Source organism: Malaclemys terrapin, chromosome 1 (assembly GCF_027887155.1).
Source record: "Malaclemys terrapin pileata isolate rMalTer1 chromosome 1, rMalTer1.hap1, whole genome shotgun sequence".
Taxonomy (NCBI): Eukaryota; Metazoa; Chordata; order Testudines; family Emydidae; genus Malaclemys; species Malaclemys terrapin.
This window is the reverse complement of record NC_071505.1, coordinates 14,005,462-14,018,324: the sequence shown is the minus strand read 5'-3', so window position 1 is coordinate 14,018,324 and position 12,863 is coordinate 14,005,462.

Below are 12,863 nucleotides of genomic sequence, written 5' to 3'. Positions count from 1 at the left end.
CCTGGCAGATGTCTTGAGGTCCCCTTCTCCTGCCTGGATTCCTCCACCTGCTGTCTCCGACTGCCTAGCATGCCTTCCATTACCTGACCCTTGCACCACCTTCACCCCATCTTTCTACTTCAGCTCCCTCCCAGTGCCCATATTCATAACCTCTATCTAGAGGATTCTAAAGGTCCACTACTCAACAAATTTGTGGGGAAAAGAGCATGCCGAATGCATCCTCCTCTTATTAAATACAGTTAGATACATTATAATACAGAGTATGATTTCTAAGCTCTGCTTACACCCAAATTGGTCTCATCCCAAACTGTGTGAGACAAGGCCCTCCCTGCTTAGATCTCACACAAGTAAAGTAACAACGGGGTCAGAAGTCCTTTCCAGATGGAATGCAGAAAATTCTTTAAAAAACAGCTTTCTGGTAAGCCAGGGGGATGGGGAACTTGGTTGATGTGAAAGCTCAATGCCCAGTTGCTAGAAGGTTGTTTTGTTGTTGCTTGTAACAATGTTTACTTGCACTATATTATTCAGCCTCTAGATGTCTCTGTGCAGCATAGAATTCTAGACAGGATGTAGTCCCTGGTAAACAAGAGGGATAAAGTTGGAACTTGAGCAGTGTGGAAACCTGTTTTTCTTTAATCAATGCCTCAAGTTTAAAAAGGACTTGGACTAAGTTCAAGTTGTGTTTTTACTGTTTTAATTAAATCTTTATAAAAAAAATCTTTCTTTCATTACAAACTGTTTTTTTTTTCTGGTTCAGCTGTCTCAATCCACCAGTGTTTACATAATGTTTGGTTCAGGCTACCTTGATTTAATGGTTAAGTCAATTTTAAAAGGGGTTTGATAAACGATGGGCAATTTTCCTTATCTTTTTAACAAATGACTGTGGAGCAATCTGATAATTGTACCAAAGAACTGAGGGTAGTTGGTGGAGAGAGGGTCTTTACATGGGGCACGAGATTGAAAGTTCTTAATTCATTTCACTTGTGACCAAAATCCAGGACTCTAGAGAAACAACCAGTCCCACTGTGACACTTGCTCTTCTTAGACCTAAGTGATAACAACACATGCACATACTGAATATCATTCTCTCTGGTCTTAAGAAGGACATGAGCCATCTTGGAAGCAAAGTTACACTAGAAAATTATGTGGAGAGAGAATATAAACTAGTAAATTCATTTGTTCCAAGTACATGAAGTCTGTCTATCCAGGTACTCATCTGGGCCCTATCTCAATAGTATCTGAGCACCTCACAAACAAAAATGAATTTATCCCCCCACTGCTTATGTGGTAGGAAATTGTCTATTCTACTGATGAGGAAAATGAGGCATAAAGAGATTAAATAACCTGTCCAAAGAGGCTCAGGTAGTCTATGCCAGAGATAGGGACCGAGGGCAGATCTCCTGGATTCAGATCTAATGCCTTAACAATCCATAATCCCTTAGCCCTGAGCTGCTTCCATGTAAATCTTGTGAAGACCCTCAACAGCCACTGTGTGCATGGACTTCTTTACTTTTTAATGGGCTTCTCCAAAATAATTCCAGTTTTTCTTGTAACACAGGTCAGCCCAAACCCTGTATTATAGAATCCATTTGAGTAGGGTTACCATCTGTCTGTATTTCCCCGGACATGTCTGGCTTTTGCATCTCTAAATTGCCGTCCGGGAGGAATTGGTAACAAGGTTAAAATGTCCGGGATTTTTTTCTTCCTCGCCTCCCTCCCTCCCTTCCATGCAGAGTACGGCTGCTGATTGGGGGGCTGGGCCAATTGAGCCGTTCCCATTGGCCTCCAGCAGCCAGAGCCCTCCCCTGCTCCCCCCTCCCTCTGTCTGCAGCCCTGTGTAACACACAAACCGACCCACTGGGCAGCGTGTTTTGCCTACACGTGGAGCCAGAATGGTAAGGGGAGTTGTGGGGGGGCAGTCAGGGAGCAGGGGAGTGTTGGACGGGTCCCCAGCCTCCACCTGCCATCTCCCCTCCCCGCGTCCCCCCTGTGAATCTCCCCCCCCCCCGCCTGCCTCTCCCTTGCCTGCTTGTACGGCCAGAGCCAGCAGCAACTGCTGTCTGCCGCCCCTGGGTCCTAGCATCCCCCATCCACCAATGGGAAGGCTGCCCTTACCCTGCCCTTCCACCCTAGCCCTGAGCCTCTCCAACGCCCCAAACCCCTCAGCCCCAGCCCTCATCCCCCCGCACCCTAATCCTCTGCTCCATCCCTGAGCCCCCTCCTGCATCAGGAACCCCTCATCCTCAGACCCACAACCCTCACTCCTGCATCCATCCTATCCCCAAACTCCCTCCCAACCCCGCAACCCCCTTCTCACACACCCCCTCCTGCCCTCAAACTCCCTCCCAAAGCCTGCACCCCTCCCTTTGCACCGCCTCCCACCCCCAAACTCTATCCCAGAGCCTGCACCCCTCCTGCACCCTAATCCCCAGCCCAGGACCTGCACCCCAGACCTCCTCCCCCCACCCAACTCCCCTCCCAGAGCCTTAGGCAGGTGTGTGTGTGTGTGTGTGGGGGGGGGGGGTTCTGGGCACCATCAAAATTTCTACATCCCTGCCACCTGTGCGAGTGGATAAGGGTCGGGGCAGTCAGGGGACAGGTAGGATCCTAGGGGGGCAGTTAGGGTGGGGGGTTCTCAGCAGGGGGCAGTCAGGGGACAAGAAGCAGGGGGGTTGGGGTTCTGAGGGAAGCAGTTGGGGTGGGAAGTGAGAGGGAGTGAATGGGGCGGGGGCAGGGCTAGGGCGGGGCTCCCCCCCAGTGTCCTCTTTTTTGATTGTGGAAATATGGTAACCCTACATTTGAGTGGTGACTCCACAGCACCACAGAGGATGGTGAAGAAGCACATGCTGTGCATTTCATTTAAATGAACCCACTCTCTCGGGTTGAAATTAGGTTTTGCAAAAATCAGACTTTATAATTTAGGTCTCCAGAGCCAAGAGGCTAATGTACCAACCCACTGTGCCACCTGGTCCTCCATCTTCCATAAAATCTCTTGCCGAATAACATTTCTCTTACCAATTGTTCCAGTAGAATACAGAGTGCAGTACAGGCAAAGGCTAATCTTTGTATATTCAATTCTTCATTTCAAGAGGTTCTTGCAAACAGCTTAGACTCAGACTGATGGAAGATAGTGGGGACATAAGAGAGAATTTGAAGGGAAAACTATATTTCTTCCCCCCTCCCCAGCAGCATTATGTTCAGTTTTTGTGTAGCTTGTAAATAACTGAACACACTGAATAAATGTTGGCTGTGAATTTTGATGAGACTAGATGGTCATGACTGAGCAGCCAACAGACCAAATCTGTCTCAGTAGAAGATGGACTGTGTTTAGTATCGCTGATGGGGATGTAGAAAAGGAAACATCAAACTCAGAAGCTAAGGATAGACACATGGGAAATCAACGAATGTTCACAGAAACCAATAATAAGCTGGAGGGGACCTGTGAAGGAACAAGATTTAGGTTTATGCCTCTTTTGACTCCTTTATGCTTTGTAGAATCAAAGGCCTAAAATGTTGTATTTAAAAAAAAAAGTATGTGTATGGGTGTGTGTGTGTGTGTATGGAGTGTGTATGGAGTGTGTATGGGGTGGGAGGTTGTATTTCTGTTTATTACATGAATAGATCATGTAAGGCTCCAGGAGGAGGACTGCAATAATCAAATCTGCTGCTCAAGCACAATGGAATCATCTGCTATAAGGGTAAAACTTGTTCTTCTTTGAGTGCTTGCTCATGTCCATTCCACATTAGAAAAGCAACAAGGAGTCCCAGAAGTGCGTTTTTCACCCACGAAAGCTTCTGCCCAAATAAATCTGTTAGTCTTTAAAGTGCCACCAGACTCTTCGTTGTTTTTGTGGATACAGACTAACATGGCTACCCACTGATACTTGATTCCACATTAGATGTGTGTGCTTGCCACATGCACCGGTGTTGGAAGTTACAGCAGTATCTGTAGGGGAGCGGCTCTTGAGTGGCACCCGCATGGCGTGGTATAATGGGCGCCGCTGGCTCCGCCAACCCTCAGTTCCTTGTTGCTGCCAGTGACGGTGCATGAAACATTGGCTGCTCTTACTAGCATTCTTGTAAAGTTGGTGTACATAGTTAGTAGTTGAGTTAGTTAGCTCTTAGCATTAGTTAGAGTTTTGTTAGTCCTGTTGGGAACTTAGCTGGGGGACGGTGCATGCCCCGGGTCCCAGGCTTTAAGCTCTGCAATTACTGCAAATGGCCCATGTCCATGAGCGATCCGCTTAGTAGCTGTCTAAGCTCGGTCTACACTATGAGTTTAGGTCGAATTTAGCAGCGTTAGATTGATTTAACCCTGCACCCGTCCACATGACGAAGCCATTTTTGTCGACTTAAAGGGCTCTTAAAATCTATTTCTGTACTCCTTCCCGCCGAGGGGATCAGGAGTACAGAAATAGATTTTAAGGGCCCTTAAATCGATCCTGCTGGGTCGAATTTGGGGTAGTGTGGATGCAATTCAACGGTATTGGCCTCCGAGAGCTATCCCAGAGTGCTCCATTGTGACCACTCTGGACAGCACTCTCAACTCAGATGCACTGGCCAGGTAGACGGGAAAAGTCCCGCGAACTTTTGAATTTCATTTCCTGTTTGGCCAGTGTGGCGAGCTGATCAGCACAGGTGACCATGGAGTCCCAGAATCGCAAAAGAGCTCCAGCATGGACCGAATGGGAGGTACTGGATCTGATCGCGGTATGGGGAGACAAATCCATGCTATCAGAACTCTGTTCCAAAAGATGAAATGCTGGAATATTTGAAAAAATCTCCAAGGCCATGAAGGACAGAGGCTATAACAGGGACCCGCAGCAGTGCCACGTGAAACTTAAGGAGCTCAGGCAAGCCTACCAGAGAGGCAAATGGCCACTCCGGGTCAGAGCCCCAGACATGCCGCTTCTATGTTAAGCTGCATGCCATTCTACAGCTACCCCACCCCTGTGCATGGACTCCGTCAATGGATTCTCATGCAACTGGAATGTGGATTTTGGGGGCGAGGAAGATGAGGAGGAGGAGGAGGTTGAAGATAGTGCATAGCAAGCAAGAAAGCAGATAAACGGTTTGCCCCGACAGCCAGGAACTGTTTATCACCCTGGAGCCAGTACCCTCCCAACCCACCCAAGGTGGGCTCCGGGACCTTGAAGGCAGAGAAGGGACCTCTGGTGAGTGTACCTTTGTAAATATAATGCATGGTTTAAAAGCAAGCATGTTTAATGATTAATTTGCCCTGAAGACTTGGGATTCATTGGCGGCCAGTACAGCTACTTGAAAAGTCTGTATGGGAATGGAGCAGAAATCCTCCAGGGACATCTCAGTGAAGCCCTCCTGGATGTACTCCCAGGGTCACCTCGTTGAAATAGGGGAATTTTATTAAGGGGGGGTTAGTTGGATTTGTGCTGCACTTGAACCCGAAAACTGCAGCCTCTCCTTTTAAATGGCCAACCCATTTTAAATGGCCAACCCAATGGGTACTTGGTATGGGAAATGAGAGCGCTGCTGTTGGAAATCATCTCCACATATTATGAAGGTTAAAGAAGCCAAAAGACATTGGCTTACCATGTCTGCCTGCAAGCCAAATTCTGTTGCCCGCTGGCCCTGCATGTGTGACCTCACACCAAACCGGCAGGCCCTCAATATAAGCGACCTTGTAAAGAAAGCACACGTGTTATGTAATGTTAACAGCTTGGTTCACCATGAAAGAGTCTACCCATTGTTCTCTAAAATGTCTTTTTAAATACTACTCTCCCTTTTTTTCCTCCCGCAGCTGCAAATTTTTCAATGCTCCCCGTATTATCTCCGTCCCAGAGGCTAGCGAAGATTAGAAGGTGAAAAAAACGTCCTCGCAACGAAATGTTCTCTGAGCTCATGCAGTCCTCCCATACTGAAAAAGCCCAGCAGAATGCCTGGAGGCAGACACTGTCAGAGTGCAGGAAAGCACAAAATGAACATGAGGCTAGGAGGCAGGAGCAAGAGGAGAGATGGCGGGATCAAGATGATCGGTGGCATCAGCGTGATGACAGGAGGCAGGAAGCAATGCTTAGGCTACTGGAGGATCAAGCTGATATTCTCCGGCGTATTGTTGAGGTGCAGGAAAGGCAGCAGGAGCACTGACCGCCACTGCATCCCCTGTGTAACCAACCGCCCTCCTCCCCAAATTCCATAGCCTCATCACCCAGACGCCCAAGAACGCAGTGGGGGGGCCTCCGGCCACCCAACCACTCCACCCCAGCGGACTGCCCAAGCAACAGAAAGCTGGCATTCAGTAAGTTTTGAAGTGCAGTGTGGCCTTTTCCTTCCCTCCTCCGCCACCCCACCCAGTGCTTCCATCCTCCCTCACCCCTCCCGGGCTACCTTGGCAGTTATCCCCCCATTTGTGTGATGAATTAATAAAGAATGACTTTATTGCCTCTGCAAGCGGAGATCAAAGGGGGAGGGGAGGGTGGTTGGCTTACAGGGAAGTAGAGTGAACCCCAAGGGGGCAGGTTTTCATCAAGGAGAAACAAACAGAACTTTCACGCTGTAGCCTGGCCAATCATGAAACTGATTTTTAAAGCTTCTCTGATGCGCAGCGCGCCCTGCTGTGCTCTTCTAATCTAATTGCAAACAGCCTGGTGTCTGGCTGCGCATAATCAGTGGCCAGGCAATTTGTCTCAACCTCCCACCCCACCATAAACGTCTCCCCCTTACTCTCAGATATTGTGGAGCATGCAGCAAGCAGTAATAACGATGGGAATATTGGTTTCGCTGAGGTCTAACTGAGTCAGTAAACTGCACCAGCGCGCTTTTAAACATCCAAATGCACATTCTACCACCATTCTGCACTTGCTCAGCCTATAGTTGAACAGCTCCTGACTACTGTCCAGGCTGCCTGTGTATGGCTTCATGAGCCATGGCATTAAAGGGTAGGCTGGGTCCCCAAGGATAACTATAGGCATTTCAACATTCCCAACGGTTATTTTCTGGTCTGGAAAGTAAGTCCCTTGCTGCAGCCATTCACACAGACCAGAGTTCCTAAAGATGCGAGCATCATGTACCTTTGCCAGGGCCCGTGCTTTGAGAGAACTCTGTGTCCATGTCCTCATCACTCTCATCACCGCGCTGCCATCGCCTCCTCGCCTGCTTTTGAAGTTTCTCATGCTGCATATACTGCAGGATAATGCGTGGTGTTTACAGTGCTCATAACTGCCTCGGTGATCTGAGCGGGCTCCATGCTTGCCGTTGTATGTCGTCTGCGGAAAAAGGCGCGAAACAATTGTCTGACATTGCTCTTATGGAGGGAGGGGCAACTCACAACATGGCTTACAGGGCTGGCTTACAGGGAATTAAAATCAACAAAGAGGGCGGGTTTGCATCAAGGAGAAAAACACACAACTGTTACACCGAAGCCTGGCCAGTCATGAAACTGGTTTTCAAAGCCTCTGTGATGCACAGTGCACCTTGCTGTGCTCTTCTAATCTAATCACAAACAGCCTAGTCAGCAAACAGCACCAGTGAGCTTTTAAACGTCCAAAGGCACATTCTACCACCATTCTGCACTTGTTCAGCCTATAGTTGAACTGCTCCTGACTACTGTCCAGGCTTCATTAACCATGGGAGCAAGGGGTAGGCGTGACCGCGCAGTGCTGCCGGCTGGGAGAGCAGAAGCCTTCAGCTGGCATGATATTCCAGGCAGGACTGAATCTTCATTAGATGAAACTTAAAGAAGAGAATGACCTGGAGTCATTCCCATTTTTGTCTAGGCGCCCCGACTGACCTCACCGAGGTCGGCCAGGAGCACCCATGTCTGCCCAGGCGCCCCCGACCAACATCACTGAGGTCGGCCAGGAGCAACCAGGATACAGCGGCAGATGGTGCAGTACGACTGCTAACGGTCTATGCTAACTTGCAAAGGCAAGGAGCTGCTGCTGCTGTGTAGCAATGCAGTACCGTGTCTGTCAGCAGCACCCAGGAGACGTACGGTGAGCTGAGCAGGCTCCATGCTTGCCATGGTATGTTGTCTGCACTGGTAACCCAGGAAAAAAGGCGAGAAACGATTTTTTGCCGTTGCTTTCGGGGAGGGAGGGAGGGGGGCCTGACGACATGTACCCAGAACCACCTGCGACAATGTTTTTGCCTTATCAGGCATTGGGAGCTCAACCCAGAATTCCAATGGGTGGCGGAGACTGCGGGAACTGTGGGATAACTACCCACAGTGCAATGCTCCGAAAGTGAAGAGAAGAATGAGGGGGGATTTGATAGCAGCCTTCAACTACCTGAAGGGGGGTTCCAAAGAGGATGGAGCTCGGCTGTTCTCAGTGGTGGCAAATGACAGAACAAGGAGCAATGGTCTCAAGTTGCAGTGGGGGAGGTCCAGGTTGGATATCAGGAAAAACTATTTCACTAGGAGGGTGGTGAAACACTGGAATGCATTACCTAGGGAGGTGGTGGAGTCTCCTTCCTTGGAGGTTATTAAGGCCCGGCTTGACAAAGCCCTGGCTGGGATGATTTAGCTGGGAATTGGTCCTGCTTTGAGCAGGGGGTTGGACTAGATGACCTCTTGAGGTCCCTTCCAACTCTGATATTCTATGATTCTATGATTCTAAGTCAACACTAGCCTCGGTACTGTGGATGCACTCTGCCGACTTAATGCGCTTAGTGGGGACACACACAATCGACTGTATAAAATCAATTTCTATAAAATTGACCTAATTTCGTAGTGTAGACACACCCTCAGGTGCCTTGATGAAGGGCACATAAGTGCTAAGAGTTGTATCTGCAAGTCCTTTAAACCTAGGACCAAGAAAGAGCGCGAGATCAGACTCAAAGCGCTCCTGATGGACTCTGTGCCCACTCCGGCCCCGGAGCAGAAGTTCCAACTCGGCACCCAGCACGCTGGCATTGACAAGCCAGCACCGATCCCCAGCCAAGAAGTCGAAGAAGACCAGTAGGGGAAGGTCTCCTACTCCCCACAAGGGGAAGGACAGGGCTGGGAGCAAGCTAAGACCCGTGCCGGGTGGCTCACCTCCCCCATCAGGAAGTTGGGCCTCAGCTCATGTCAAGCAATGCAGCCCATCCCATTCTTTGTCTGGGAGCCCAGACACAGAGGCGGGCCTTCGTCAGCTTCAGGTGCTGTCGATGCCTGACGTGCTCCAGGCTGTTCAGGAGATCCTGATGCTCCCGGTGCTGCCCACACTGGCCCGGCAGTGCCCAGACCTTGGGGTAAGCCCACCTTAGGACCTTTCCGTTCGCCATCGCGAGGGACGTCCCGCCATCGTTCACCCACTTGAAGTCGTCATGCATTGGAGTTAGGGAGGCAGACACATCGGAGCCCTCTACGTTCACTGGACAGCGGACCTTGCCGGTTACCTGGCACAGACCCATGGATGCACGCATTCCCCGGCAGGAATGTTGGGACCAGTCCTTTGTATCACCAGAAAGTTGTTACAGATCCCAGAAAAGACTGGAGCCATGGAAAGACCAGAGCTCTGGGCCCTGCCAATAATCCCTGAGATGGGTGTCACTGTATTCGGGGAGATCCCGCCAGCACCCAGCCTGCAATATCTCCAGGTCCCGCTCCTCATCCCTGTATCGGTCATGAAGCACGAGGCTTGGCTTGCCGGTCTTCTGTCATGGATCTGCCAAGTGCCGCTGGTCACTGAGGTCCCCATGCAGGTGCACGTCCTGCTCGGACAGGTCCTCCTCTATGTGCGACTGTGATTATCGCCAGGGCACAGAATCGTCGCTCCAGTGGATCCTGGTACTGGGTAGCAATCACTCCGGATATGGCTCCGGTATGGAACAAGGCTCCACATTGGTGGGGCAGCCTCCCAGATCCTCGGTGCTGTCTGCATCGTCGGTACTGAAATGTGCCCCAGGTCCAGTGGCCGGCCCCGTGGTATCCCAGGAACCTGTGGGAGTTCACCCAGCCCTCCCAGCCTGCCCTCTCAGTGTCGGGGGCCTCGGACAGGCCGGTGGCCTCAACAACCCAATTCCCTCCTGTTCCTGAGACCCCAGGGGATACGTCCATGTGGACCAAGGGGAACAGCCATCGAACCCACGGTACTGGCCTCCTCCTCATCGTCACCGGACAAGGCCATCACGGAGCCCCCTCACCCAGTTCCTCAGGATGATGCTAAAGTGCACCAGGAGCTGTTGAAGAGCGTTGTGTCCAACCTTGGCCTGCAGGCAGAGGAGTTGGAGGAGCAAGTGGACTCCCTGTTCGACGTCCTCTCCTCCACAGCCCCTGCTAGGGTGGCCCTTGTGGCAAACCCCCTCCTCTCTGCCCCCCATTTCCAAACGGGCAAAGTGTAAATACTTTGTCCCGACTAAGGGCCCAAATACCTTTACTCCCATTGTCATAAATATAGAGGAAAGAGTAACATAAAACACCTCCTTAGCACCTGTACTGAATTGCCTTACCTGTAAGAGGTTAAGCAGTTCAATACCCTAGTTGGCACCTGACCAGAAGGACCAATGAGGAAAGAAGATACTTTCAAATCTGGGGGGGGGGAGGTTTTGTTTGGGGTCTCTCTTCGTTGTTCCCTCTCCGGACAGAGGGAGAGACCAAGCAGGTACATCTCCTGAAAATATACCTGGAATAATAAATATAAAACCACAAAAATTGTAAGTAGACAAGGAAATGTATTAGGTTATCTTTTGTTTTAGCTTGTGAATTTTCCTGTGCTACGGGGTAGTTTTATTCCTGTTTTTGTAACTCTGAAGCTGAGCCTAGAGGGGAATCCTCTGTGTTTTAAATCTTTTTATTACCCTGTAAAGTTACCTTCCATCCTGATTTTGCAGGTGTGATTCTTTTACTTTTTCTTTAAATAAAGTTCTTCTTTTAAGAACCTGATTGACAGTGTCTGGTTTGTGCTCGCATTGATAACCAATTGGTTTATATATTATTCTCAAACCTCCCGGTGAAGGGGTTGGGGGAAAGATATTTTAGGGGGATAGGGATTCCAAGTGACCCTTCCCTGAATTTTTGTGTAAATCACTCGGTGGTGGTAGCAATACTGTCCAAAGATAAGGAAAGGAATTTGTCCCTTGGGGAAGCTTTTAAGCTAAGCTGGTAGAATATAAGCTTAGGGTGTCTTTCATGAGGGTCCCCACATCTATACCCCAGAGTTCAGAGTGAGTGTGTGTGTGTGTGTGTGTGTGTGTGGGATCTTGACACCTATCCTGCCCCAAATTCCCTGGTGGTTGAGGCAGTTAACCACAGGGAACGTCAGGGGCAACCTGGAGCTACCCCCAAAAATAAAGACTCTAGAAGACTGGACTTGTTTGGAAAATTTATTCCTCGTCTAGCTTACAGTTGAGGGTGGCCAACCACCAGGCCCTCCTTGGTTGCTACGACTTTAATATGTGGCAAACCGTGGCGAAGTTTGAGAATCCCCTCCCGGAAGGTTCCCGTAAAGAATTCCAGGCAATCCTCAACAAGGGCACGGCTGCTGCCAGGGATGCCCTTCAAGCGGCATCTGACGTGGCGTATTCCTCTGCCCGCACCATGGCATCTGCCGTCTCCATGCGGCGAGCGTCCTGGTTGCTCCTCTCTGGGTTGTTCTCCAAGACTCAGCAGTTGATTCAGGACCTCCCCTTCGATGGCCAGACCCTGTTTGCGGAGCAGACAGACAATAAATTACATGAGCTGAAGGACTTCCAAACCACCCTAAAAGCCCTGGGGCTCTATGTTCCGGGCCTGGCACGTAAGCGGTTCAAACCTCAACTACCTCAGGGGCAAGGGAGTCAGCCCCAGCAGGCAGGACCCACTGCACAAAACGCCCAAGGGCTATAGACAGCACACGAGCCACCCACCCCACCCTCCGCCTTTCCTTTTTCCTCCCAGCGTGGTCGGTGATAACTTTGGACTGCTGAGTCCTCAGTACAGTGGCACATGGCCAATTTATTTCCACCCCCCTCCCCGTCCCTCTTCAGGGACCCTTCTTATGAGAGTCTCCTCCAGCAGGAGGTCCAGGGTCTCTTACAGCTTGGGGTGGTGGAGGAGGTCCCGCTTCCTTACCAGAACAAGGGTTTCTATTCCTCGGTATTTTCTGATCCCAAAGGTCAAGGGTGGTCTGCAACCTATCCTGGACCTGCGAGACCTCAACAGCTACCTAAAGAAGCTAAAGTTTCACATGGTCTCCCTGGCCTCCATTATTCCCTCCCTGGATCCGGGAGACTGGTATGCCGCCCTCAACCTGAAAGACGTATACTTTCACACAGACGCTTTCTCCGTTTTCGGTGGGTTCAGCCCACTACCAGTTTGCAATCCTTCTGTTTGGCCTGGCTACAACACCAAGTGCATGGTGGTAGTCGCGGCCTACCTCAGGCGTGAGGGTATCCAGATTTACCTGTACCTCAATGACTGGCTGGTCAAAGGCAGCTCCAAGGCTCAGGTCCAACGCGATGTTGCTGTACTACAAGCCACGTGCTGCTCCTTGGAACTACTGGTCACCACAAAAAGTCCACCTTAGTTCCAGTTCAAAGGATAGAATTCATCGGGGACATGCTCGACTCGACCCGGACGAGAGCGTTCCTGCCATTAGACAGGTTTCAGGCCCTGATGGACCTCATTGCGGAAGTGTCTGTGTTTCCCCTGACAATGGCCAGGATGTGCCTGTGCCTGTTACGCCACATGTCAGCTTGCACATACATAGTCCGTCATGCTAGGCTCCACATGTGGCCCCTGCTGAAATGGCTGCCATCAACCTATTCCCAATCCAGGGACCACCTGGAGACGATTGTCACCATTCCCTCGGCGGTTCTCACCTCATTGCAGTGGTGGACTTATGGTGAGAAGATCCTGGAAGGAGTTCCATTCGACTGTCCTGCTCCATCCAGAGCTAGTGTCAGATGCTTTGGGCCTTGGTTGG